A 25,733-nucleotide genomic window follows, 5' to 3' on the forward strand; every position below is an offset into this window, starting at 1 on the left:
TCCTATAAAATAAATAGAAAATGTGCAACATAGAAACGTAAGCTGCACACAGCCTTACTTCTGCCATCTAGCTAAAAATCCCCCCTTCACCAATCTCTAAGGGCTTTAAGAAAGCAGAAAGGGGAGATTTATTTCCATATACCCTCATTATTACAGCAAAGACAAAAGGAAATGAATTCTGATTCAAGGTTTGCAAGTTCTGCTGGGATTTATATTAACAGGGCAATTTTGCTATTAATGCTCACCAAAATAACGAAGCCGAAAGTCAGAAACTTGAAAATCCTTAGATTTCCATATTCAGTAGACTTGTGCCTTTTTTAAAGGGTTTCTGTGTTCTATAATTCAGGTTTCCTTTTCTTTCCCAGATAGGTCATGTATTCCCCTGTATAAAACCTCACAAAAATATTTTGTATTATCTTTATAATCTTGAAACACCCTAAAGCTTTCAAAGTTAAATATGTGTCTTTTGAAATGTGTACTTTTCAATGCACATGTGCAGTTAAATTTACTTTTCAAAACTGTTGAGCAAGTTTAAAAGTTGCAAAAGCTCATCACAGTATTGATTGTTATACAGTGAAGAGAAACTCAGTTGGAAAGATAACTGGAATACATCCTAGGAAAACTACTTTATAGTACAGAGAAAAAACAGAGACCAATTTATTTTGCCTATATTAAGCAAAATAATGGGTTTAGTTTCCAGAAAATATTTCTGTCAGGGAAACAGACTACAGTTTCTTCCAAAGGAATAACTTTTGGACCTTTTCTTATCTTGGACTTTGGAAAGAGATTACCAGATCTAGTCTGGTATATAAAATGGCCTAACTTTGTTCTGTAGAGCATCCCCACGGTGCTGGGGGCTCTGGGCTGGGGGTTAATATTGATTTGTCCCATCTCTCCTTCTGGTCCCCCAAGGATCCCCTGCTGATCCTCACTCCATGGAGTCACCAAACTTTGCAGCATCCTGCCTGTGCACTTGATCTTCCTGGAAGTTCTTTTGCAACATATCATGGTTATTAAATGAGCTTTACAGAGTCAACATTGGTCCAGTGGTAAGGGAGCCTTTAAAAACCACCCAGCCTAAGCTGGCAAGCAAAGAACTGAGGGAAAAGCTTTATAAAAATATAAATATGTGTTTCTTGCCTTGTACTTCATGTAATAGCAACAGGAAGTGGGCAGAGTCAGTTGTGAATGCTGCAAGTAGGAGTGAATATGATGTGAGGATTGAGAGTCATTAATCACCCCAAAGAAACTGGATAAGATAAATTAATTCTGAAGAGTACATAAGAATTTAAAGAGTGGTGATAAGGTTTGGAGATAGAGAAGAACAAGCAGTGGAAACTGAGGTCCAAAACATCATTAAGGAGCAGCATTGGGATCCCAGAAGCAACACTTATAAGAACTTAATATTCCCTCCAGTGATCAAATCTCCTTCAGTTGCAGTTTTGCTTGCTTAGAGAAAACATATCTGATGTAGTGTCTAGCTGTTGATAATAAAATGATTCCTTAGGGGGTCTATTGTGTCATTCCACTTGTGCTTTGAAGGAAGCTGGAGTAGGGTTTCATCCTCTCTGCAGGGTCTCCTTTGCTGTCTCATTTTAAAACCAGTCTGTGAGTCAGACTGTGAACCTCAGCTGGGTGGTCTGACCTGAGAGAGGCAGGAACCTCTCAGCTGATGTGCAATAATTCAAGTGAATAAGCCAGCTTTGGTGGGTATTGTACAACCCCAAGAATGCAAAAAACTCCTTAAAACCACTTTGGAACTTAGATAGAGATCACTGAGGTCACTGAGATCACTGCAGTCTACTGCAGACTGATATCTCAAGATTATCATCCTCTCCTGAAATATATCACTTATGTAAGCACATAATATATATGTATAATTAATATATAAGTATAAAAGTTAAGAAAATTGTCATTGAGAAAAGGAATCAACAAGATATCTAGGCTATAAAAAGCCTTCAGGGAGCTCCTTTAAACTCAGGAGTAGAACTGAGCAAACAATTAAATCTTGGGTTTGTGTGAGCTCTGGAAAAAAATATTTTGGACCGAACAAACTATGTTACTTTTCTCAAAAGTAAAGATTTTTAGATCATTATTAAAAGTACATTTTATTTCAAGATCTGCAAAAGAACAAATATTTTTTTGCCTCAAATTGCTTTCACAAGTGCATTTGCAAAAATAATTTAATGAAAAAAATTATATTTTGAATGTCTTGAAATAAAAAGCATTATTTTAAGTTACTTTTTAATGGGTTCTATGATTGACACAAATCTGTACTGTATTTTTGGAGGAAAATACACTGCACCTATCTTTACTCAAGGGACTACAGATCATACAACTGAACTGAGCTCAAAATAGTCAGAGCCTCTTTCAATTTTTTTCTTTTGGATTTAAAGTAACATGCTTTGTTTTGTTAGCTCTTTTTAGTTTTAACTAATTCCCTGCATTTGCTCTATTTCTAGGATAACTAAGTGCACATGAGAACCAAATGTGCCTCGTGTATCAGTTTTACCAAAGGGAGGAAAACAAAAATGATAAGGCAAAGTCAAAAATGGAGGAGAATTTTTATGAGGGGCATGATCTTCTAAAAAGCAATAAAAATCTTAGATAGAATACTTTGTATAAGAACAGGTCTGTCTGTCCAAAGCAGAAAAGCAATTTTTTTTTTCATGTTTGACATTTAAAATCACATAACATCAGTCTGTGACCCCAAAATAATGTATTGACACATCTTGGAGAAACTCAACACAGCACATCTGGATGTTCAGCTTTTAAAGAACTGCTCTTTCAAATAACTGCTGCAAATCTAAAAAGCAAGCTGCTGTTTCCAAAATAATTGCTGTGAGTAGAAGGAAAGCTAACAGCAGTACATGCAGATTCCTTGCAAAACAGCAGATGCAGAGGTTCTCGGGCTACCTGAATTATATATGGTTGATTCGGCACATCTCTAGTAATGTCTGAGTCTTTATGGGTCTCTGAAACACATCCAAGAAAAATTCACCCATATTCATGCACCTGCATGCTGTCAATTGCAAATTCCATGGATTGTGTGAGCCAGTCATTTAGAAATTCTGGCTGAATCATTCTGAGGGTAATTCCACATACTTTGTGCTGCAGTCTGCAAAAGCCTCACACTAACTTGCATATTCATTTTAATTCAATGACTTTCAAACATGTGATTCAATAGCACAGAGCCACAGGAATCACAATATCATCATGGATCAATGTCCCCTCTAGTCTGACTTTGACTCCAATTCTGCACCTGGATCCAGTAACACAAAATCTTACCAAAATCAATGTAGCTGCACTGACATGGGATGCTTAATAGCTGAGCTGTCTATTGGGCATGGCCTTTCAATAATACTCAGAGAAAAGATTTCTCAGTAGTAAAGTGGGTACCTCAGTAACTTTCATGGACCATTAATAGCTAATGTTACTTACTTAATTATTTTTGTCCTTTAAATATGTTTTCACTTCCTTGTGTATATGCATATAGATCACCACAAATTTCATATTATATAAAATCTCAGTTAGGCATGCAACAATATTCAAACACCTGCAATCAAGTCCAAATATTTTGTATATAGAAATAAACAACTAAAACTTTTCAATAAATAGATGTTTATACAAGCAACAGATTACTGAACATCTAAAAATGCTCAGCTTTAAAATACAAGGATTTAAATTTGAGGGTCTGGATGAAACAATCAGGATGAAAAGAAAGATCAGATTAACCTTCTGCTTTTCTCAGTGTTTAATTATTATTGTCTTTCCCAGCACCATTTCCTGGATAGAATGGACTGGAGTTTTATTTAGCCCATATATGACCTGTGTTAATGAGTAATTTTTTCTTTAGTAACAAATACTTGGGTCTTATTTCTTCAGCTGTTATATTGTGGAGAAGGTCTTTGAATTATTATAGGTTTAAGGTCAAGAAAGCTGTTTATTGTTTTATTTTTACATAGGGAAGAGTAGCACTTCCCTATGTTTGGCCTGTACAAATACCAAACTCCTCCTTTAAAGATCCACAGTGATGCAATTCAGGTACAGGATCTGTCTGGTGCCTAAAGCCAAGAAGAGCTGGGACAGCCTTCTTATTCAGTCCACATTTAAGAAATAGCAAGTTATCCAGGTATTTTTTGCTCTCCAAAATGTCCCAAGCATACGTGTTAATCATATAATACAAAATTCAGAGCAATAGTCTAGAAATATTAGTATATTTAAAGTATATTATATATTTAGTATATTTAAAGTATATTTAAGAACTTTTTTGTTCATTTCTTTGTTTCATGTTTTTGTGGGAAGGTTGTTTGTTTGTTTTGTGATATATTTATTGGTTGGCTTGTTTTTAATACTGGCCCTTGGTCTTTCTGCATTTCAGGTCTTCATTCTTAAAATTTATTATCACTACCCTACTTCACAGTGAAGCTGTCAAGATAAAGTCCATTAACAGTTTTGAAGTGCTCAGATAACACAGTTTATGTTGTCTGTAAAGATATTTTACTTCGATTTTTTTTCCTCACACACACTTCCTTGCTCTTCCTTGCTCTTCCTTGCTTTACTCAACAATTGGTTCGATGATGTGAGGATTAGAAACAGCATTGAGTGAAAGTCAAGATTTCTAGTCCTCATTTATTCATTAATTGCCATGCATGAAGGAATCTGGAATTTCAGAGCACTGTTTGTCTGCAAGCCTCACTGAAAAGAGACAACTACACCTTGGATGCTGTGCCTATAAAATCCTCTGCTGGCTTACTTGAAACAGTCAGAATCAGCTTTCCCAGGCTGAACAAAATCCAGTTTAATTTCACCCACAATCCAACAGTTGCAAGGCTCTGGTGAAACACTTTTCACTCAACTACCAAAGTGCAACAACAACATTCAAAATATTTTGGGAGCTGCTGCTGTTCCTTGTTTTCTCCCTGGCTCAGCCATCCCTGGTAATGTCCACATGAGCTTTGTGGAACCAACACTCACCCAGCACAGTTTGTTAGCTGAAGCTCTGCTCACAGTTATCAATTCCTACACACATCCTGCTGTTGAGTCTTGGTATTCTTTGCTAGTGTGAGATAAACATATCTACCAGTAAAAAAAAAATATACACAGCTATAGACATGCTTTTCTAAGAAATCTGCCAATTTGCAAAGTAACAATCCAAACATAATGTAATAACATAATCTCCCTTGGATCTGAACTGCTTTGTAGCACAAGCCCTTCTGACCTCGCTTAATAGGCAATTAGAAATTCAGAGTTGTTTCCAGTTATTGAAGAGTAACTACGAGGCTTTTAAACACTCATGAAAAAGCCTGTAAGGAGAAAAAAAAATCTGGAGTGTTGTAATGGGTTCAAATAAAAGCCAACATGTACACAAAAAACTATTTCTCAGGGGATGTTCTTTTGAAAGGGTCTGGAAACATCTATTTACCAAAATGCAAAAAGAAATGCTTTCATGTATTCAAAACACAGCAACCCAGTGCACTTTACCATTGGTACTATGATATTAGTATAGATCAATAATAATTAACATAGATCAATAGGCATTTAGATGCCTAAAGAAGGTCTACACTGCCTAAAGGGAGGTCTCTATTTTGGAGACGGAGTCTGATCATAGAAAGAGAACAGTTATTTAATATTATTCTTATTTTTATTATTATTTTTATTTTTAAAAGATACCAACAGTAACAAGCAGGAAGTGAGAAACCTTTTATAAGAGGAAAAAAAAGTAATGAACATGATGACTGGTTACCATAAGAAACATGGAAAAACAAAATGAGTGTTAAAAATAAATAAATAAATTGTAAATTTAAAATAAAAATAAATTGTAAATTGTAAATAAAAATAAATTTTAAATAAATTGTAAATTATTTCAGCTATGTTCAATTTTATTCAATGTAGAAGTAGAAAGGGATCAATTTAGTGACTGGCCTGTGATCTTTTGAGCTAGCCCAAGTGTGTTTTCCAGAAGGGAAATATAAAAAAGCCAATCAGCAAGAATCAAAATATTCCCTGAGGAAATGTCAATTTTGCAGGGAATATTATGATACAATAAAATATTGTATGACATTAGCCTTTTATATTATCTATCATTTATATTATATGATGTCACATCATATGATACTTACCTTATATTATCTAATTATAATATATATCATATTGCATTATATTATATGACATTACATTGTATTATATATCACATGCTGCTTGATCTCCAGTTACCAGCCCCAAAAAGGTCTCTATCAGCTCTGTGTCACACCCAATTTCTTTGTGAATATTTTGGCTACTCTCAAACCTCTTAACAAGCACTGGATGTCTTTTTTTTTCAGAAAACTGAACTCATCCTCAAATTTGTACATGCAAAACAGGCTATTTTTTGTTTCAGTACTTCTGCTACCTGAATACTCTATCCCTCCTAGCAAAGTGAAATCCAAGGTTTGGGTTTAAGAAGCTTGGCTGGCTAGCACAGAATACTCAGCTGTTCAACTGATCTACCTTTTTTTTTTTTTGGCTCTAAGTATTTTTGCGAACCAGAATGTAAATGTCATAAATAAAAGATATGAAGGCCTAACAAAAAACAGTAAGCAAGAATTAAAATACTCTCTGAAAAATCAGACTTTGCAGGTGATTTTTATTTATTATTTAATTTTATAATTTATTTTACTTTGTTAACTTCATTTTCCATTGGGAAAATCAATAAATCTGTTTTTATTATGCAATATCTACAAAATAGTGTATTTAATTTTATGGAGTTAATTTTAGAATTTTTTTTCCTTTGAATCAGTGAAAAAAAATTCTTTTTTCTACACATTTGCTCTTAGAGAATAGACATGTGTCAGAGTTGCTTCCCATAGTCTGAGCAGCTGAAGGCACAGTTCACTTGGGGTTTGAGTGTTTTCTTTTGCATTTTAGATATATACAGCTTCTCAGTTTTTTGAACAGTTTACAGATCCTCCTGTAGTTTATATGTACTATCCTGTACTGCAGTGCTTTATCCAAGAACTCTTCATGGTTCCTCTTCCTTGCCTACTTGTGGCTGGACAAGACCTCTACAGTTTCAGGCAGAAAATATATTTTCTGTTCACTACGAGGAGAGAACATCAAGATAAAAAACAGAATTGGAAGCAATGGACTGGAAAAACAACATACACATCTACACTTGTTTATCAATGCACAAAGTAGTGACTTTGAACATATCATTACCTCATAGAGACTACAGAAATGTGCAGCTGAAAAGGGATATATTGGATACAAATTCCTTACAATCCTGTGTACATATAATTTCATTGCCTTTTGTGTAATACTGAAAATTTCCTATGCCTGTTTAGATTGAAGTCATAAAGCTGTTATAGTTGTTCAATATTTTTCTAAGCAATTCCTCCCCACTGCTCCTGGATTTTGTAAAACAAAGCAAAACAGAGACTTTTTTTCCAGCTGGCATTTTTCATGGAAAATAAAGAAAATATATTTCTCAGGCATTTAATCCTTTTAACACACAATATATCTTCCTGCTGCACTGCATTCAAAACTAGAATGAACTAGAGACACACTGAGACAGAAGAATTTAAGTAAAGGCTTACTTAAGTCTTGCTCTAGCAAAATGAGATGACCTTATTCTCAAAAATCAGATATTGGATTTGACTTGAGTAACTTTTATTTAGTATTATGAAATCTGATGAGTCCTATTGATTTTCAAGTCTATAACTCTATCCCTTTAACTTGTCCTATTATCAGCATTAGGTACTGATTGATAATGTTAAGAGGTTTCATAACTGTAGAAACTGATTCTTGTGATTAGTTTCATATAAATGATGACAATCATAAAGTTTGATAATTTTAGTATCTCATTAATTTAGTGACTACTACATTGATTTACCTATGCTATGAAAAAAAACCTGGCAAATGCAATATATCAAATGGGTTTTGACTGCCTTGTGTAATATTTGGTTATTATAAAAGGAAATGCTTTCCAGCCTGTTTGGGGCAAGGGGCCCTTTTGAATTCTCCCTTTTGACAGGGGTAAATCAAAGCATGTGGGTTATGGTTGAAACACTCCTGGGAGATGCTGGGACTGGATGAGGCACATCCCAAGGTCCTGGCAGAGCCAGCAGTCACTCCTGTCCTCACCAATGACACAGACTGGGATTGAGTGCCCCCTCAGCTCCCCTGCAGATTAAGCCAAGATGAGTGGCTGTGGTTGCCAGACTGGAAAAGTGCACCCAGATGAATCTCATGCAGTTCAAAAATGCCAAATACCTGGTGCTGCACCTGGCCTGAGGCAATCCCCAGTGTCAATGCAGGCTAAGTGATGAATGGATTGAGAGTAACCCTGCAAAGAAGGACTTGGCAATGCTGGTAGATAAAAAGTTAGACATGGACTGGAAAAATTTGTTTCCAGCCCAGGAATCTTCTCATATGCTGGGCTGCAGGATAACAGGTCAAGGGAAGTTATTCTCTCCTTCTCCATTCTCATGAAAGCTTCACTTTGGGTATTTAATACAGCTCAAGAAAATGAGTGGCTCCTAGCAGTGGCCTCACACAATAGGGAGGGCTGGAACACCTCCCTTGTGAAGACAGGTCTAGAAAATTGGAGTTGCTCAGCCTATCAATATATAAAAAGCTAGATAAAACATTTTACATTTAATTAACAGCATTACAGGTAAGGTGTTTCTCTAGATTCAAGCTGACAACAAAACTATGATGTTCCTGCTGGAGTTGTCCTTTTGTCATTCTTGGGAGGGCAGCAGGGGGAGATCAATAGAAAAGTAATTTTATTACTTTTTCCTTGTCAGATGAAATAGCCTTCTGTTGGTCTTACATTTTACATATAAATACAGAAAGTAATTATCAAGGGTGAGCGCTTATTTGATATCTTTACTTCCAGACACTTTCAAGTGCCAAGAAGCAGAATACTGTCATAAATTTGGTAAAGCAAAAGTGATAGACTTATATTACTTCTGTGAATGAAGAGGGAATAATTAGATAAATCAAAATAGAACCAAAAAAATTCCAAATTACATAGGTTCTAGCTCAACAGAGCTCAGAACTAGTGAAGGATGATCAGAAATACCATGTGATCTAATTTTAGGCATGACCCTTAACTCCTATAAAGGAATTTTGAATGTTTGATGTAAGAGCATTAAAAAACCCCCACTTATATTGTATCAATGGTCGTTACACAAATTTTATTTTGTGTTTGAATAGTCTTAGTTTTTCCAGTGATTTACTATATCATCCCAGTCTTGATTTTCATGTGGGGTGGTTTGTTTGTGTTCTATTTGGAGGTTTTTTGGTGGTGGTGGTTTATTTTTCTCTGACACAAATTCCTCAGAAAAACTGAGGCAAATGCACACTGCCAATTGCACACTGTCCAACACTATTTTGCAGTATAAATCTCATTAAAATAACTGCCTCTCACCTCTCAGTTATCTGATGCTTCCAAATCAGGGATTAAAAAAACACAAGCAAACTATTATGATATACACATTGGAAAAACTTGGTTTATGTCCAGCTTATTGGCTGGCTCACTGGAAACTAACAGTTCTTTACTTCTACCTGCTCATGAAATTATTCTCCTGGATATTTGATCCAATGTGATAAGTTATTGATGGAGGCACAGAGCATATGATTTTCCCTGATTTTGTTTTTTTTTTCAAATTATATTAAATGCTCTTCCCTTTTTGTAATAAAATTAAGATTCTTTACATATTATATGGAAGAGTAAAGAGGTATTTTTCTTTCCAGGAGAATTGCAGAGCCTTACTTTTAATATGTAGCACCCCTATATCTCTGGGTCCAAAAAGGGTGTGATTATATGTCTCCAATTTTATATTAATGGCTTTAAATATTGGCTATTGATTAAAAAATACAAAAATACATAGAGTCTTTCTACAAAAATGCACACTTCACTTGAGTACATCCTTGAGATATTTTACAGAACATTTTTAGTGCTAAAGAACTGCCATTTTATGTTTATTTTTGTTTGCAGTTAGAAGTGCTGTGAAAATCCCTTTTTCTCTGTGTCATTCTAACATGCTTAAGAATTTTTCTTTCTAATTAAGTACCAACTGTATTTATGTCACTTGTTGATCTGATTAAGACTCTAAACCTATTCTCAACCTGAATTCCACTATTTGTTTCAAACACGAAGATTAGAACTCAAAAGTGTCATCTTTCTTTTCTTTTCCTACCCTCAATATAGTAATAAATTTACGAAAAAAAAAAAATTGAAAAGGGGCATCACCTTCCATATGAACTTTTCTTAATGGATTTGGATTTTATCTGTGGATTAAAATGCTGTTGGCTATCCCTTTTTGGATTTGTTAGAAATACCCCTTCATTACCTGGTTTGAAAAAATAAGATTTTTAAAATAAAACTGTTTAAAATATTTTTTATGAGATCTTGTCCCATGTTTTTTGTAAACAGTCTTTCCCAAAGGCTTCAGAATTCAGGTTTGTTTCAAATGAATCGTAAAACAGCTCCCTGACTACAGTATCAATGTGTTTGGGAGTTTTTATTAGTTAAATATGTTTGTCCATCCATGTTAAAGGACTTCTTTTATTGGGATAAAAACATACCTTATCTGACCTAGTTAATATTATGCTATTTACACATGAGGACGAAAAAGAATGAATGATAAAATATCAGTCTTCTCTCAAACATCTCAAAGGGAATGCCAAGTTTTCCCTGAAATACATTAGAGCTGTAAATGGAAAGAGGAAACCTAATGAGCTTTGGGAAGGTTTTGAAGATTTCTGTAATTAAAATAAAACATAGAACCTTTTGGAAATACTGATGGAAAACTGTTGCAAACAGCAGGGAAAATTAATGTGTAATTTCTGCACAATTTTCATTTTATTTAAAAAAATATACCTGAGATTTTTCTTTTATTTGAGATTTCCCCTATAAATATTTCCATGCTAAACTGAAAACATAATATACAAAAGGAGAAAGTGGTGTGGATGTGAAGTGCTGCTTAGGCACCATTGAGTTAGAAAGTACTGGAGATGTACAATAAAACTTTCATGGTCCAGTGGTAGCTCTTGGCAGATCACCTAGATAAAACTCCTGCAGCTTTAGTAAAGCAGCACTATGGATGTTCCAGATAAAACCAAATAAAATTATGTGTACATATCACCTTGCTCACATCATCTTTATCTCCTTCCTCTTTTATTTTTCTCCTTCATTTCTAACTTTGATGAATATGAACTCTCTTCTGAACAAGTATAAAGGAAAAATCATGAAATCTTTCATTGGAAGAAGAAAATGAAACATGCTGAAGTGGAGGCTTTAGTTTTGCTTACAAAGGAGAAACATTTTTCAAAATGTATGACTTATGAAATATATCCCCATTAAACTGGAATACTGTGTATGTCACCCTTCTTTTATTTATGAGGCTTAAACAATATCAAGTGTCAGAGAAGGCTGCTGCAAGAGACAGTGACTTTGACATTCTTATTTTCTGTCTGTTTCTTGTGCTTTGCTTAGAAAGATGGTGAGATTGTCTGCAATGTTGCACTGTGAAAAAAACAACTCTAAACTTAATACAGACATGGCTCATGGCTTCAGCTTCTTCTACTTCTACTTCAGAAACTTCTGAAGGATCTGATGAAGAACCCTTAGACTACTCATTTGTGGAAGCAGGCCTTAAAGTGAGTCTGTGTACTACTAATCTTTTTTAAAGACAAGATGAAATTAGCCCTAGAAATACACTGCATTTAGGGATATCAGCTAGGATTTACAGCCTATCCCAGAAACTCACCTGGCTGTCCCATAAGTCTGGAAGTTAATGAAGAAGCCATGGAGTATCATCAGCAGTTTCCCAGCTAAGTGTTTAATAGACTATACTGCACTTAAACAATTAACATTATACTGCAGAAAATCCATCAGAGAAATTCCCCAAAACCCTCCCAACACTGAGGAAAGTAAAAGACCTTTAACTTCAGCCAGACCTGCAATCTTCCCTGATGGGTTACACCCCAAAAATCCAACATTAAATAGTGAATGATGAATACATGCTGAAGGGAGGGATGACTTTAACCAACTTTAGGTGAGGATTCTTAAACTCCAAATTTGTCCCACAGTACAAAATGAAACAGAAACTCCTCTGGATCAAATTTTGGCCTCAGTGTTGGTTTCAATTCATGGGGAACCTGAGCATGGATCTCCCAAATGCTATGGATACCTCTTTTGTGAGGTCCTTGTAGCTGCAATAACAGCATAACTTATACACAGGGAAACTACAGCCAAGGGACAAGTGACATTTCCCCCTTTGCTACAGGGAGTGGGGCCATAACCTGCAGGGTAACCCTCTACAGCTGACAGAATTTACACTCAGCACTGGTATGGACAGAGTAAACAGTTTTGTGTGACATGTGAACATAAACTTCTCTCTTTGGTCACATTATAAATCCTTGTAGCCCACTAGAATTCCTCTGAAAATGGCCAGCTGCAGATTCTAATAAAAAAAGGAGCAGAATTATTATGCAAAAAGCTGCTTGAACAGCAGAGGATTTAATTCTGTATGGTCATGACTGGATTGCAAAAGATAAATAGAAAATGATGGTTCATTGTGTCTGCTATTGCAAACAGATCGTCTGTTAAGCTTGATGTTGAAGATGCCAAAAGCTTTCATGTAACCAAATATATAAGTAAAACAAAAAAAAGGATTGGATGAAAAGGTCACCAAAACTCTTAAGGAACAACATCTGGCTCAGGAAATCCCAGAATCAAATGTTCCCTCTTGTCCCACAGCAAATTAAATTCATCAAACATGCTTCTTAGTGGCCCTTGTCAAATGCCTTTGGAAAATGCAGTGCTCAGTGTTACCAAAAGACATTTGATGATGGCTGTCACGAGGACATTTTCAAGATTCTATTGAAAACAATAAAAACCACCATCAAACTGAGCACTGCTTGGAAAAGGTATTGTTGTAGGGTTTGTTTTCCTGTTGCTTTTCCTTCCAAGGACAAGCCACAAATCTGTAAGGAGCTGTCAGGTCTAGCTACTATCCAAAACCCTCCCGTGCTTTTCTAAGGAGTACTGTTAGCAGATTTCACTGTCAGCCATTTAATTTGAGCTCACAAGCTTAACCAGCTTCTTGTCTTCTTCCAGACTTCACAAAGTCAGTCTGGCTGCCACCAGCCAGGGGGCATTCAGGGGCTCTCAGGCTTACAATTCAAGCAGAGATTGAAATGATTAAGGCATGGGGAGATGGCTGGAATAGCATCTGAGGCTGATGAGTCTGTCTGCCAGAGCTGAGACTTAGAAAAAGCTAGTGAAGAGTGATTGCTTTCATATTTTAGAGGTCATCTGATGTAGGGGCTTGTAACACAGGTGGTATATTCACAACGAAATCATGTAATAACTGTTTTCATTGTGGGAAAAACTTCTATAAATTTCTACTTAAGAAATGTATCCTTCTTTTCCTCTCAATACTTGTTTCTCTAATTTGCATTATACACAGATGAAAGCACACCTTCATATAGGCCTTTATGAAACTGCACAGTCCTGCTGAAAATCCAGAAATTCACTCATAAATCACCCCAAACTCACTTATCTCAGCAAATATTTTTCCTTCTCAATGCATTTGGATGTTATTCCATTACCTCTGAACAGTCACCCAGAAGCTGTTAGTCCAGTAACATCCATTTCATGCTTAGCCACTTTTCAGATTAGAGTATTGAAACACCCTTGAGGAGTTCCTTTTATCAAATAATTTTAGCACGAAGGCAAGAGAGTCTATCTTATTTTTTATTGAAGGTTTCATCAGTTTCTCTCGGCTCTGGAAAAAGCTTTGTGAAAGGACCCTGGATCAAGCCCTCAGTCAATGTAGTTCTCTTCGATCTCTTTTGAGCCGTGACTCCACTAGAGACAATCTGGTGGAGTTAGGCAGGATTACTAGAAAACTTTGGATTTCTTTTTTATGTGCTGCCCTCTCCAGTTTTCATCATCTGTGCTTGACTCAGGGCTCCCTCTCCTTTTTCTGTGGGCTTATTCCTGGGTTTGGAAGGCTTCATGGCTTCCCCAAATCCCATCTCACTTTTTATATGGAAAGACCAGGAGTAATCCCTGTCACCCTCTCATGTAACACCCTCGATCTTGGTTCATTGTTCCTGGAGATCAAGGATGGGTTTTTCAATAGTAATGGAATAAACTTACACCAGCTGAGGATCTGCTGGGTTTTTACAGCTAAATAAATATCTCAGCAGTGCAACCCTTCACCTTGGATCCACTGCTTTTCCAATTTGCAAAAAATGCCTTCTGAGTTTTCTTTTGGAGTGAATCAATTCAATAAAACAAAACTTAGTTCCTGTTTTTGGCCCAGTTCACAGCATGAACCCTCCCAAGCTCCAGAAGGGATGTGGAGATATCAGGTTTGTGTGCCCTGGGTTTGCACAACCCTCTGACACTCTCAAGTAACACTCAAGCCTGATTTTCTTCATTTTCTTCCCTACACTGAGGATATTTCTGTCAAAAGAACAGACAGTATGGCACAGAGCTTGCTTTCTGGCTCTGAAGGCAAGTGACATAACTGCTCACATTCATACAGTTAATTCTCTCCCCTTTCAAAACAGTGTAGCCTCATCCACACAGCCCACTGTGACAAATCCCAGAACACACCTGAGCTTTGCCTGGAGCAAAACCCAATCCAGCAACTGTGGTAGCAATTAATCTGCAGTGACAATCTCAGGACAGTGCTCAGAATTCTGCTCTGTCTCTGATTTATCAGTTAAGACATAGCTGGAGCGTCTGCAGAGAATTTGAAGGAAAACTTGGTAGTATGTGCATTTAAACCCTTTACAGACCAAAATCACTTTTGCCAAATTCTATCTAAATCTCTATATCCTTGCTTGGAACTACGTCTGCCCCAGCCAGCAGTGCTCAGCAGCGCTCTGGTGTGTTTTCCACAGGTGCAGGTGCAGCAATCATTTCTTTGCTGAGTTCATTGCATGGACAGCCGGGGCACGGAGCCACCGCTGGATGCCCTGGAGCAAGAGTTGTACTCTGCAAGCCTGGCACCTCTCTCTGTAAAATGCCAGCTTGGTGTTGATTCCAGTTACTTTGGGAAATGAGGAAGTGTGGTGGGAGAGTGAATAGCATGGAGGTGATGTGTGCTCTGTGACAGCACAGCCCAGGGTCTGCGATTGCTTTTCCAGAGATCCCCAGTGCTCCTTGAGACTCTTGTGTCAGAATGCAGCTCATGTGCTGCAAGGCTTTGGGGCATATTTATCCTCCACACTTCAGTGGATGACTAGCATGAACTTTAATGCCATAAGAATGGCCAAAGATACAGGCAGATAGCTTAGACAATTTTAAATTGTCCTTTTTGACTGGCTCCTCCAGAAATCTTATATGTCCTTTAATTCTTAATCTTCTATCAGAGGATGTCAGCAATTTTTTTGCTGCAAACGGTGCAGCAGATAAAAGTGTTGCCTTCATCCTGAAAAGGCAAGCCTGGACTCTCCATTTCTCTGCACAGAGCAGTTGAATTTCAGCTCACCAAGCACCTTTTTCAACTCAGTTTCCTAATGGGAGGAAAGGACTAATTCCCAGAGAATTGTAAACTTGATAACAGATAGCACAGCTTTTAAAAACCTCAGATAAGAATGTACATCAAATTACAGAAGGGAAGGTCATGCTGTTACCATCTTGTAAAATATTTTGGATTTTTATTATTGTTGGTGTTGCTTCTCCATTAGGACTACAGCAACATCTTCCAAGTTTCTCATGAAAGGGGGTTGGAAAATAGTAGAATAAGGACCTGTACCGTAACCATAGGTAGCACTTCTAGCACTCACACAAACTGTGTACAGATCCTGGATTCAACAGGACAAGACATTTGCATCTCTGGTGAATTGTTCTACTGCCAAATTGATGAGAGTACTGAAAGGGTGTTCTTTTTTAACATGTTTATCACTACAAATTCCACCTGGGTCAGAAAGATTTCTGTTTCATGATGAATTGGTTAAGAGGAGGAAATTCTGGTTTCAGTGATCCAGGGTGTCATAAAATATGTTTTGCTGGACAATTTAAATCAAAATATGCTCAGCCCTCAAGCAGTGGGGGAGCAGAAAAATATGGGGAAAGCGAATCTCCTGATCTTATGGACCTTCTCTGGTATTTTACCAGCTGTTGTTTGTCTTAATCACATCTTTTCTTAATACATCTATTCTTTTATGCTCTTTGGAAATTCTGTTTTCTACATGATTAGGCTGAGCCTGAGACAGATGGAGACATGATGAGCTATGAAGAAACAGGCTCTGCTGAGGAACCAGCAGTGTGGGGAAGTTGGAGAAATAACGTCTGCTGCTGTTATTTTTTAACAATTAAAATAATATACCTGGGAGACTAAGTTGTAAAAGCAGCATAAAGAAGGAAAAATGAGCAGGCAAGGCATAAAGTGACAGCTTACTTTCTGGGTTGTTTGTAGGAATTTTGCAATTTCATGTAACAGAAAAAAACTTCAGCAAGTTAGAGAAAGAAATCTGTCTCATCTCATCAAACTATCTTGGAATGGTTTGATTACAAATGCTTGTAGAAAAAGAGCTAGTCTGGGAAAAAAAGCAAAGGGACAAGTGTTGGAAGTGATGAAAATTACATTTTCCAAATTAACAATTTTGATCTTCCTGGAATTAAACTTGTTTTGATTTTGAAATATATATTGATCTGCAGACAAAGAATTGTAGTAATTAAAAAGAATAAAAATCAATTCAAACATGAAACAGTCCAAATACATTCTTTCAGCTCCTGAAAGTTTTACAGATTTTAGGGCACATGTTTAAATATTTTGACATTAGCATTAATTTTGAAATAGATCTTTTTGAAAATCCCAGATGTCTCCAGGTGATACAAAATGAAGCAAACTAATAATATTTATTCCAGGTTGCCTTAGTGTTTCTTTTAATTATATTTGGGTTGTATTTTTGGTTCTATGCTAACACTTGACATATAACATGTACAAAAGCCTTGTTCTCAGCTGATGTTAGGCAGTTTTATTTCATTGGCTTCAGTACAGCAAAGGCTTGTTTGCATCAGCTGAAGTTCTGGCCTAGGAATTGCTGCATAAATAAATACACAATTGAAAAATTCACTTGTGACTACAATAAACAGATGGGGACAAAATATGACTCAGAAAATTAATCACAGTTCTCAGTAGTGCAGTCTATGAAACATACAGGCAAATGTATTGCAAAAAAGACGTTGGAGTAGGTGCAATATTACATTAAAGCAAAATATTAATTTGTGCCTTGATTGTTCCATGGGTAATAGGAAGAAACCAAAGGATCTGTGTGGACACAGCTGTATTAAGAGGAGTTTGCTGCTACTGTATTCCCAGGGTAACCATGGGAATATGTAACTGTTAGGCTAAATTCCTCTACCCTTTTTCACCAATTTAGTTCTGGATAAACTAAATTCATTAAGTGACTTGTTCCAGATTTCAGCTGGTGAGCTGTGCAGCATTTGGCTTCTCGTGTAAGAAATATACACCCATCTGTAATTGTTACCATCTGTTTGGTATTCAGGATGTAAAAATGCAATGGAGATGAAGTCATATTTCATATTTTTTTTTCCTCCATTTGGAGGTAAGAATGAAGCTATAACAGCCTTGAAATGCATCTGCTGGTGATAAGATAGTACAGCTGGAAATGGGATGCTGGATTCTGCACGGTTCAGAAAGCCTGTGTGTAGAAGCTGTTTTACTGTGGTGTGTGCTGGTATTCTGGGATCCCATGAGATGATTGATGTATCATATAAATAGGGTGACAGAAGACTGCTTTTGCCGGTGTGATGGGAATAGGAAGTGCAAAATGTCAGTAATGCCCTGAAAATAACCATTCAAATTTATGCAAATTGCTTAATTAATTGACCTCATTTGAGCTTGCAGATTTTCTTTGCATGTCCTTTGTGAATTAGTTATTTTTCATTGTACACTGACACAATATTCCAAGGCTAATTAAATCCTTTAAAGCTATAGGTTTATATCTGATTCTTATGTAAACACATTTATAAACATTAATCAGATCTAAATTACCCGTTTTATAAATAACGTTTTATTCAGTTGCAGCTAATGGATGTACTGTCTGTATTTATTCTGCTTTGGGCTCGAGGAGTAAATGTTACTCTGTAAAAGTTATTATTTAAATGGTGGCATTCTGTTTACTTGTGCATCTCTTTCCAGGGATCTCTGCTGCTTTATGATCTCATGGAGATTATTGGGTAAGAGGGAACTCAGAGACTTTCTGAGCCTTGAATCCTGCTGATGGATGTGGTGGATGCAGAGATGGTCCAGGGAGGGAGACTGTGCAAGAAGCAAGGTAGGCTGATCCTCTGGAGGAAAGGTGAGGCAAGGTGGACATGTCACCATGTGGTCAATATACCCCTTGAAATATCAATGAATCACCTGCTCCTGGGAAACTGAGCTCTTACCCTGGATGAAATGTAAGCTAATTCAGCTTTCAGCTTTTTTTTTTTGATGTATGAAGTTTCACCTCCTCTCCACATTCACTTGTTAGCATTTGTCTGAATATGGACAATGTAATTATTTTTTACTTTTTTTTTTTCTATAAATATCCCAAATATTCAAATTAGGATTTGGTGTGGTTTTTTGGCAAACGGTGGCAGATACATGGGAAACAGAGAAATGCCTCTTTTTCTACTAGACAAGATAATTTTCTGTTCCTTATTTGAATGAATAGTGAATAAATGCAGCTTCACAAGGGAAACTGTGGATTTTACTTCATAGAACTTATGGTGTCATCTTTAACCATATGAATCAGTGAATCAATGAATCAGTGATTCATTCTCTTGCTAGACCAGATGTAAGTAAATTTTGACTGTTTGCATATGGAATACAGTTGACAGTGGCTATGGTACAGATCTTGTCCTAGTGTGCTGCATGAGGTAAAAATCCTGAATAGGAATCTTTCCTGTTATGAAGAATTTAGAGTTTGCATTCAGGAAATGGCCAACAGCTGGAGGAAAAGGTGAGATTCAAAAATCAAAAAAGGAGGCCTTGCCCACCATTGTACCTGAAATCTGTGGCAGAGATACGATTAATGTTGAGGTGTTCTTGTTCCCAGTGCGGTGCCATGTTTGCTCATGCCATGACAGCATATTGCCTTGTATTTATAACATGGGCATAGGTTAATTATTTTCTGTCAGCCTATATAGCTGCTGAATTTACCTTTCTGCTGGAATTTTTACTCCACTGGTCCTTGCAGCATCACTTGCCACAAATATCTTCTACATGCTGCTCACCTTGTTTTGTCAAGTCACTGCTGGTGGGACTCAGCATGCTGCTGATTCTGTCCTGTTTTAGATGCATCCCACAAACTTTCTGTTCCACTGTCATATTCTGTGGCCCCATAGCCTGTTTGTGCTCAAGCTGTCACTTTTTAAATTCAAAATTACTGTACTGCCATAGCCAGTGACTTAGTATAATCCAGGTATATTTTCTGATCTGCTATAGTTGTTTTTTTTATTTTATTCACTGGTTCTTGAGAAAAGCAATCAAGTTTGACTGCTATGATTTCTTTTCTTACAAGCTCACAGATCTTGTTACTCAGAGATACAATATCTTGTACATGGTTAAGGATTTGGTTTTGTTTCTCTGTTGTGATTTCTTTTTTTTTTTTTTTTCCCTGAAAATCATTCTGTTGTGTGGAAGGTAATTAAACTTACATTACAAAGCAATAATTACCAAGGTCAAATGCTACAAGATTGATACCACGTCTGAATATCTGGAACCGCTCCATAACATTTTCAAATAACTGTCAGTAATTCTTTGCATTTATTAGCTAATTAGACAAAATCTTTGAACACATATCAACCCAGCAGCTGAATGTTTTAATCCAAATTTGAAATTTTTCCTTAAATCTGGTGGGTTTTCTTTGCTTTTATTCTGGAGTAGTCTGTCCAGTTCTAGTTTTTTAGTTCAAGAGGGACATGGAACTCCTGGAACAGGTCCAGAAGCTACAAAGATGATAAAGGGACTGGAGCATTTTTCTCAAGAGGACATCTCCCTGATTGAGGGAGGTGGGCCAGTTTAGCCTGGAGGAGAGATGGCTGAGGGGGAACAGTGAAGACAAGGGTCTGAAGGGAGGATGTCAGGAGCATGGACCAGGCTCTGCCTGGTGGTTCTGAAGCAATGGACAGAAACTGATGCACAGGAAGCTCCACCTGAACATGAGGAAGAACTTTTTTATGTTGTGGGTGACCAAGCACTGGAACAGACTGTCTAGAGAGGGTGTGTAACTTCCCTCATTGGAGAGATTCCAGAGCCATCTGGACATGATCCCTTGCTGTGTGCTCTGGGATGATCCTGCTTGAACAGGGAGCTTGGATCCAGATTGTCCCACCCATGTTCCAACCTTACCCATTCTGTGATTCTGTTATTCCAAGGCCATGGTCTGTTTATCAAAGACCAGCCTTTGTGAATACACAAGTCTTTCTCCTCCCCTCTCCTTTATCTCCATACATATGGATATATACACATATTAAAGACACATACATGTATATATCTAGTACATTTGGAGGAAGAAGGGCTGAAACTGTATTACAGCCTCTGGGCCATCTCAGGTTTGTTTACAGTCTTGCTTCTTAGACAGCTGTGAACAGATAAATAAAGCACTTATGAAAAATCTAAGGAGACATGTCAGGCAAAGGGACCTTTCTGTTACACTTGGAGTTTTCCCCTCCATTTCATAGCTAACTGCACTTGTCTCAGAGGGTTGTCTTGAACTTGTGGGCTTAAATTTATTTGCTATGAAAAGGCAAGCAAAAGAAAGAAGTTACATGGGCATAATTAAACAAGCAAAGAAATTCCAGCTGAGGCTGTGTGAAACAGGATTTCTGTGCCAAAGGGTTTGGAGGACAGTTTTTTATTACTTCTGGTTTATATTCTGTAGTTTGGGACTCAAGAGTCTTGGATATCAGCTCCATTCTGAGGGGGCTCAAAAATACACCTTATCTGAAACTACCCAATTTCCATTTGCTAAGTCTTTGTAAACAGGAAATCAACCAGCTGGTGTGACTTCCAAGTGACCTTGAAAAACCTGCAATCCTGCATGAATGTAAGCCAAAATCTGGCATGGGAATATGCTCAGAACATGAGCTAAATTTGAATGAAAACCAGCCAGAAGTTGGCCCAGGACTACTGAAATCTTCGCAAATTATTTCTGGTTTGTTAGGAGAATGTTGCCCAGCTGTAGTCATCACAGATGCATTGCAACAATTATTACACCAGTGAAAGAGTGTCCTGGGGCTGTGCAAAGATGGAAGGTACCTTTTAATCTTCTATACAACAGCAGAAGGGGAATCCAAGTTTCACTTAGCAGAGTTCAAATTAGAGGGACTTACTGCTTTCTCATACAGTAGCCCAGAGAAACCCTTGCTGGTTCAACATCTGGTTCCCTCAGATATTTCCTCCAGATGGGTTCCATTTGTATCCAGTGTGACAACATCAGTCATGTGGCAAATATGTTTTAGACAGTAAGGAGCCCTGTGAGAAGGTGGCTGTTTTCAAAGGGAATAATAATACTTTGTTTGAGAATTGTAGCCTGAATCACCTGCATTTTTCTTTTTGCACCCTCCATTGCTTAATGTTGTTTATACAATTTTCATCATACATCATTGTGAAATAGGATGAGGACACTTCTTTTTTGCGTGCCTCTGGTTCAAAAGCTGAAGGCTTTTTTTTTTTTTTTGTCATTGGGTATGAAAGAAATCCTCATGTAATTTATTTAATCTTCCTTTTCTATCGTGTTCTCTACGGTACGTTAGAGTGGAATCCTAGCAATGCTGGTTGTAAGGAAGCTCTGGAGCCAACTGGTCCAGTTGCTTGCTTGAAGCAGGATTTTGTTAATATCAATGTATCTGGATTAGGCTAGTTGGGCTTGACACACCCAGGTGTGAAAACCTCCAAGGATGGAGGGTCTGCGGCTGTGCTCTCACCTGTTCTTCTGTTGAGCTGCCCTGCAAGTGCTGTGATTCGCCCCATTGTCCAGTCTGAATATCCCATGCCAGGCTGTCACCTATTGTTATAGGTGTGGATGAGACCTTGGTTCTATCACCTCTGTAGTTTTTCTCCAGTAGCCAAAAGCAGAGCTCAGCTTGTCCCTTGGTCTCCTTTCCATGAGTAGGAAGTGTGAGCTCCCTGAAGCTCATCCTGTAGGTAGTGGGCCCTGGACTCCCAATTATCCTGAAAATCCTCTCCAGCTTTTTAACATAATAGTCCTGATGTATGCAGTTCCTGTTAGCAATCTTATTCCGTGTTTTTGGTGAAACTCTTCTGTGCTGTACTCTGTCTCTTTGGTTTGGTTTATCAGCTTTAATTTGGGTGAGAGAAGAAAAATGTAAAATGTCAGAAAAATGTTGAGAAACCTTTTGGGAATTTTCTCTAGAACCCAAGTAGGTTGAAGTTTGAATACTGAAAAAAACCTCACCAAAGGCACCAAAACAACAAACAAAACCCCCCAAGCTTTCCCTGTTACTTCTCATCTCTATCTTGCGGGCAAAATTCTACACTGATCTAATATTTTGAAATTATTAAAATTTCTGAGCAGAACTTTTGCTTGTCTGTTTTAACAGTGTTCCAAATAACTACATTAAGTTCAGCATGCTGAAGCTGAGTGCAAAGAAAAGTTTCAGCAGTGAAAGAAGTTTTAAAGGCATTTAGACTACACAAAAGCAAGAATTGCTTTTCAGTTTCTGCACATAGCAAAGCTGGATGGCTCAAAAGATTGCTTCCAGCATGGACTGCTTCAGGGAATATATGACATTTATCAACTGACACATACCAAGATGCCTCTCCTGTGATTGGTTCTCACCTTAAAAAAGTGATATTTCTCTCACATGTACAGGTGCATGAACAAATCTGTATTTCATGTTTTCAGATGTAAAAAATTGCTAAGGTAGATACTCCTTCAGCTGATTATGTTTTGAGAGGATCTTGTGTGAAGGTACCCCATGGTGACCCCAAAACCAAAGAGCCACATGAATCACTTTTACTGTTCACAGCCATAAGACCTTCATTTCCCTCTTGATTTGACTCTACTCCAAGGAAGAGAAAGAAAATATACTAAATTTTGCTTCATCTTTTTCTGTCAGAGAGGAATTAGTCAGATGAAGGAGAGAGTGCAGAACCTCCTGGGCTGGAATTTCCTGTGCTGTTTGCTGTTGAGACCAACACAGTTATGTCCATGTGCCAGCTGATTTTTTGCTTGCATGATCCTCCATGAAAGTCAGTAGGAAGTCTCTATTAGAATTATTTTGTTTAGATGATGGGATGGTGGATGTTGGGTCAAAAACGAGGGAAAACAAAACAATCAAAGAGTATTGCTGCAGGAGTATGGAAAAATGCAAAGACTCAGACTGAGAGTGGCAACCAAGATCCTGTCAAAATTTAGAATGTTAATTTCGGGAAGAAACAGAGGGTCCACTAGTTTGTTTTGAGACTGCTTGGGGAAAAAAGTCTCCCTGATGTTCAAGCAAAACCCAGTACAAAAGGATTCAAAGACAGACTAGAAAAGTACCAAGCTAAAATGTCTGACTATCTAAGAAATTTTGACTTTAAGCCGTCATTTTCACTCTGAGTTAGAGTGGAACCAAACATTCTTTTAAGTTTAATGAATAATAAAATGGTCAAAATATAATTGAGATTCTAAAACATCTTGACTGATTGATTTTTATTTTGTGTATTTCAATCACTTTCACATCTTTTCATGGTACATGATTAATGCTGCTCTATATGTTAATGTAGGTGACTTCTGGAAGTGACTACATGGCTGTTGAAATAATTATAATAATTATTTTCCAAATTATAAAGGACAACTGCTGTTAGTAAAGGTTGAAATATCCTTTTTCATTTGATGAATCAGTGTCCTCATATGTGGCTTTATTCATCAAAATGTTCAACATTTTAATTTAAATTATTTAATTATACCAAAGTAGAAGATTCTTTAATCTAGATGCTAAAGCATTTCACCACAGGGAACAGGAAAGAAATTGATTATCAGATAGGTTGTTCCAGTCACTGTTAACTAGCAGATGCCCTTAAATTTTTTCCCTAAGATAAACTCAAAGACTGGAGTAGAGGAGGCTGAGGGGATAGCTCAGACCTGTCCACAGCTCTCTAAAAAGGGGAAGGGGAGGGATGTCACCATCATATTTTATGAAAAATCTCATTGCCCAGGATTTTGCTCCTGGGAAGCTGAGAAGCCTCAGAGAAAAAGGAAAACAATAATTATCTGATTTGCTTCTCCTGTGTTTTGCTGCTTTGGAATGTGTTTGGACATTGTTTACCAACAGGTGATTGTTTAATTGGTTTCTGTTGTGAGTGTTTTCACTCTTTGGCCAATCAGTGCCAAGCTGTGTCGTGGCTCTGGAAAGAGTCACGAGTTTTCATTATTATCTTTCTAGCCTTCTGGCTGTATCCTTTCCAGTATTCATTAGTATAGTTTAGTATATCTTTCTTAATATAATATATATCTTAAAATAATAAATTAGCCTTCTGAAAACATGGAGTCAGATTCATCATTCATTCCTTCATTGGGTGTCCCTGAAAATACAACAGAGGGGCAGGGACTGATCTCTTCTCTCTGGTGACAGTGACTTAAGGGAATGGGCTGAAGTTGTGTCAGGGGAGGTTAAAGCTGAGTATCAGGAGAAGGTTCTTCACCCAGAGGGTGGTTGGGCACTGGAACAGGCTCCTCTGGGCAATGCCCACAGCCCCAGAGCTCCAGAAGCACCTGGACAATGCTCTCAGACACATGGTCAGATCCTTGGGGTGTCCTGTGCAGGGCCAGGAGCTGCACTTCAATGATCCTGATGGGTCCCTTCCAAATCAGGATATTCTGTGATTCTGGTATTCTATGTTACATTGTAGTATGTCAGCAATGATAGATGGCATTATTTTGTGATACTATGAAATAAGATAAGATTAAAAATAAAACCATTGGATATGTACATAAAAATCTGTTATTGTTACTCAGAAAGCTGTGGTTGCTTTTTTTTTTTTCCCCGGACAACAAATTCCCCAAATAAATATATTAATTATGCTTTCTGAACCTTTCTTTTCCTCAAATCTTCCATTAGCTGTATTGGTAGAGTTTTCTCTGAAAGCAGTAGCAGTTGTGTGAGGATTTATATGTTGTCCTAAAGGCAGGAAAGGCAAATTTAACTAATTCCATTAGAAATTTCTTAAAGTTCATTAAAAAGAAGAGCCCAGAGCCTGCTTAAAATATCAGTGTTCTTCTGCAGAGTAAAATGCAGTGATATATGCAAATAAGCTGACCTTCCTAAGGCTGAAGCTGTTGAATGTGCAGTCTTCAATATCTTTGCCTCCTTTTACAGCTGTGTAACTGATGCCTAAGGGAACATTTAAAGGGAATGTAAAAATCTGGCTCCCACCAGAGAGAAGAAAATATGTTCAAAGTAAAATTAGGGGTGTAGAGCTTGCAAATAGAAAATGGCATTGTTAGGGAAATCATGGCACATTTTAAATAGAAATCAATTCTCAAAAAGAGATTGAAAGATGCTTTAATTTTATTTCAATTTAATGTTACAAGCACAACGTGAAAATGTCTTGCCTATATGTAACAGTCTGAGTTCCTGTGGATAGCTCAGGATAATCTGGCCTTTTCAAAACAACCTACCTACAAGTTTTATGACAAATATTATCATTACTGAGATTATGAAGAGATCTTTTCCTATTCTGCTATATTCCACCAGATGAAAG

This window comes from Zonotrichia leucophrys, chromosome 2, assembly GCF_028769735.1.
Source record: "Zonotrichia leucophrys gambelii isolate GWCS_2022_RI chromosome 2, RI_Zleu_2.0, whole genome shotgun sequence".
NCBI lineage: Eukaryota > Metazoa > Chordata > Aves > Passeriformes > Passerellidae > Zonotrichia > Zonotrichia leucophrys.